Source organism: Helianthus annuus, chromosome 11, assembly GCF_002127325.2.
Source record: "Helianthus annuus cultivar XRQ/B chromosome 11, HanXRQr2.0-SUNRISE, whole genome shotgun sequence".
Taxonomy (NCBI): domain Eukaryota; kingdom Viridiplantae; phylum Streptophyta; class Magnoliopsida; order Asterales; family Asteraceae; genus Helianthus; species Helianthus annuus.
This window is the reverse complement of record NC_035443.2, coordinates 53,931,579-53,936,274: the sequence shown is the minus strand read 5'-3', so window position 1 is coordinate 53,936,274 and position 4,696 is coordinate 53,931,579. Positions and strand designations below refer to the sequence as shown.

General features: G+C 39.8%; 1 non-coding gene across 1 annotated transcript; it reads left to right on the top strand.

The window, feature by feature from the left end:
- The first annotated feature begins 381 nt into the window (after positions 1-381).
- Positions 382-488, top strand: LOC118484437. Its single transcript, XR_004873548.1, has one exon. It is a non-coding gene; the product is annotated as a small nucleolar RNA R71 (small nucleolar RNA).
- The last annotated feature ends 4,208 nt before the right edge of the window (positions 489-4,696 follow it).

The window sequence follows — 4,696 nt, the reverse complement described above, 5'->3', positions numbered from 1 at the left end:
CTATTATCAATGTAGTTTACCGTTTCCGTTTGATCATCCAACTCTTTCATACAACTCCAATTTTCATGTGGCCCACCACACCCTTCACAAGCCATTACCGAGACCGTTTTTGCCATTTCTAATTTTTTGATTTTTGAAGAAAGGGCCTCGATTTGGGCTTGCGAAGAAGTGCTTTCATCAACCTTATGGGCGCCCGGGGCAATAGATTTATTGCCTCGGGGAGAGTGCCACTGAAAATTGGTTTGAGCAATTTCCTCAATTTGATTATATATTTCATTTGGGCGACGATTACCTAAAAGTCCCCCAGAGCTAGAATCAAGTGTTTGTCTAGTGTGTGGCAACAACCCATTGTAGAAAATGGATACTTGTTGCCATACCGCAAGACCATGATGAGGACACTTTCTTAGTAGCTCCTTGAACCTTTCCGAAGTTTCATATAAGGACTCCCCATTCTCTTGTGAATATGTATTAATTTCAGTCATTAATTTAGCCGTTTTAGCAGGAGGGAAATACTTATATAAAAACTTTTGGGTTAGTTCATCCCAGGTGTTTACTGAGGCAACTGGAAGGGTATTAAGCCAAGCCTTAGCTCGGTCTTTTAGTGAAAATGGAAACATACGAAGGCGGATGGCGTCATTTGATGCCCCATTGATCCGAAAGGTATCTCATATTTCTAAGAAATTAGTAATATGTAGATGAGGATCCTCGTCCGCAAGCCCATGGAAGGTTGCGGAGTTTTGAAGCATTTGTATCGAATGTGGCCGAAGTTCGAAGTTGTTGGCTTCGACATTCGGTGCATTGATAGCGGCGCCGAGATTACCTACGGTGGGGCGTAGGTAATCCATGAGGGTACGTTGGTCCGCCATCGGAAGCGGGTCTCCCGAAGCTTTCTCTTGGTGTTTAGCTTTAAGTCTTTTTCTAAGAAAGCGTCCGGGTTCTTTGAAAGGTTCTTTTATGTCTCTACTAGAACTGGAGCTCATACATTACGTAGAAAGTTGTGGCGCCTGGGTTCCTAGTCCTGCAATAAAAACAGAAAAGAACGTTGGTTAGAATGTTCACCACGGCCCCGTGCTCAGATGAACACGGCCCGTGGTCGGAGATACAGTGATTGTTTTCCGGATCCCTGTTACTAGGGAGTTGGACACGGCCCCGTGTTGCACTGACACGGCCCCGTGCTCAACTGTCTGTAACTCGGAAAATAAAAACTGCCAGTGACAATGCTGGCCACGGCCCGTGTCCGACCAGGCACGACCCATGCCGAGCTCAGTAGAAACTGGAAAATTACGAAAATCCTAAAAAAAACAGAAAAATTTAGAAAAAAAGCGATTAGGCCGTTGATTCGTAACTTTCTTAAAATCCATGTGTCCTCGACAACGGCGCCAAAAACTTGATGCGTGTGTAGTGCAATATATTTTAGGTGTATATTTTAAGCCCTTTTACACTTTTTAGCCAAGTTTTAAATTTATAAAACACGATATTTACTAACACTAAACACACATATGGGCATGTGCACCCATCGTGAGCGTAGTATAGTGTTGGTAAGATACCGAGGTCGTCCAAGGACACAGGAGCTTTTAGTACCGGTTTATCCTCAACGTCTAATCAAATCAAAAGTTAGAAAAAGGATTTTAAACTAGAAAAATAAAATTAACTAAAATGATGAAAACAAAAATAAAAATAAAAAAACAGATAGACAAGATGAATCACTTGGATCCGACTTGTGTGTAGTGTAACCTTTGATTATTTCCGCACTTTTGCCCTTATTTAAGAGATTATCTTAGTTATTGTAGTAAAGGGTCGGATTATTGAAAGATAATTAATTAAGTTATTAATGCATATTGTGGTAGGCCCCTCTTTTGAAGGTGACGTTACCCTCGGCTAAGTAGTCTGAGTCAGCAGGGATACAGTCCTAAGTAGTCGGGTTAAAGTTTTAATAGTAGTTTAACTTATGAGGGGATCAAAGAGTTTGGACCCCCGCCATCCAATACCGGTGGGTATTGAAGGAGGTCCTACTAAATTTGACCCAGGTCCTTTGCAGAATCTATACACTAAACAATGGCAAGACTCTTACCAAACCGTTCCCTTAACCCCCGACTAGGTAGCCAACATACCTCCATATAGACCGTGGAGATATGAATGGTGAAAATCTTTTATTTTATATAGACAGTAAAATATTGCCAAGATACCACGGACAAACGATAAGGAAGAATCACCTTCAACATAAGAAACTAGTTATTAAAGTCATTAATATATAACCAATTAAAAAGTGCGAAAAGATTAAAAATAAAAAGTATTACACTAAACACTTGTCTTCACCAAGTGATGTAAGAGACTTAGGCAAACATGGCCTTTGATTGTCAAGAACTCTTACGATCAATCTTGGATCTAGAGACGACTCACACACTCTATGATGGACAATGGATGATGGTGGTGGATGATGGTGTTGTGATGGTGGTGGGTGGTGGGTGAAGTGTGAGAGAGGTGGTGTGCCAAGGGATGAGTTGCAAGAGATCCAAGCACTCCTATTTATTGGCTGAACAGAAGCTCGGGCACGGCCCCGTGTCCATCCTTCTCTCTTTCTTCATTAAATGCAGTTTGTCTGCATTAGTTGACCACGCCCCCATGTCCGCTGAGCATGACCCCGTGGTGGGCGATAGAAGCTTCTACAGCTTTGTCTTTTCTGCTGATACTTGGGCACGCCCCCGTGCTCAATGAGCACGGGGCGTGTTCATCCTTCTGTTCTCTTGTTTTGCTTGGGAAGATGCTGTCGGGAGGCCGGGCATGCCACATTTGTTCCTTTTCTTGTATTTTTGTTAGATTTAGCTGTCTTTTTGCTTATTTTGTTTATTTGAGCCCATTTAATCCTGAAAATATAAAAGGAAGACAAAACACACTTTTTCCAACATTAGTACTAAAAAAGGGTTAGTTTTATGCCACAATTGATGTAATTTATATGTTGCATTTTGTGCACATCAGCTTTTCACCCGACTGATTAGAGTTTTTCTTGGACCCAAAGTTACCTTTCTTTCTCTTATCTGAGCGGTGCGAATTAACATCTTCTCTCTTTCGTTTTCCTTCATCTGTAGTGTTTACAGACTTACTTCTGTCAATATCCAGTGTTAGAGATAGAGACAGATCCACTGCTGACCTGTAGGTTGCAGGTTTTGAAGCCTTAACATGTCCTTTCACCTCGGGAGCCAGGAAATCAGCTTCAACTTTCTCCACTTCATGTTGTGGGCAAAAGGTTTCTTTCATTAATTCTACAAACTTATCCCATGATAGATTGTAAAGTGGAATTTTCCCCGAGGCCTGTATTAGTGCCCTCCACCAAACTAGGGCATCACCTTTAAAAGACTAGGATACAAACTTAACAACATCCTCCTTGGCACACCCACTTATGTCAACAACTGTTTCCGTCTCGTCAAGCCATTTCATACAATCTATGGCACCTTTTTCACTAGTGAAGTCTCTTGGCTTGCAAGAGATGAAGTACTTATAGGAAAAAACTTTGGAACGTGGTTCCTAGTCAAACACTATCTTCTTGGATGGTTGACTATTTTGATTTGATGAATGTACTTATGTACAGATTCATCCTTCTTTGATGTATGCGTTTTGGAATGAGACTTTGCATGGGACACATAATGAGATTTGGAGCGAGTAGCACTCGACTCCCTAAATACTCAACCCACAGCTTTAGTTACTGTTGTGTCTATCATAGTCTGCAAATCGGCACCCGTTATGTTCAGTCTGGTGTCATTATTCCCATCAGCTGGGTGACTATGTGCCTCATCCGAGTTAGCCATGGAGAAGCTTGAATGCTATATATTAAGTGACAACAACTTATTTAGTGGTCGTATATTGAATCATCATATTTGATGATTAACTAACCATGGTATAAATAAACCACATTGGTTAATGAGTCTAATCATTATTGAAGAATGTTTATTTGAATTTTTATAATAGTTAGCCTAGGTTATAAAAACCATTAAGAGCATTAGTGTGGCACAAAAAGGCCTTGTCACTAGGACAATTTAAAATATAAACCATTGGATCGAGTGTATTAAGGTTTGAACATAGTTCTTCACCTTCTGACAGAGAGTCATAGACTATTCCTGTCATTGTTATGTAAATGGTATAGCTTGGCCCGTAGGCAAAATAATAACATCACTAATGGATGTTTTAATATAATCGTCTTATTTGACGATATCAGCCATGATTCACATTGATCATTTAGGCTATATAATAAGACTTGGAAGAATCCAAGTATTTTGATGTCTAGTGTGGTTTCTCAAGCCACATTTGTCAGGAGTGTTAACATGTTCTTGGATGTTAACAAGGATTTATCATCTTAAGAGGGTTTTACCATCATAGCCATGTCTATATTGACATATAGGCTAGGTTATACCATTAAGAAGGTCTTTTGGAATTTATTGGGAGATCAAATAAAAATGAATGATTGTTTGGATATTGATATAATGTATATATATGCATAATGACAATGTAATTCCAAACGAAAATTCTCAATAAAAGTACTAAGGATTACAAAAAATGCCCTTAACGAGTCCTTTTTAAATAAAATAAATTGTCCACGCATGGACTAAAAGAGAAACAAGTCCTCGCAGGGACTGATACTTAAAAGAAATGTCCACGCAGGGACTTAATTTAACTGACAAATACAAATAAAAGTAAAGGGTCT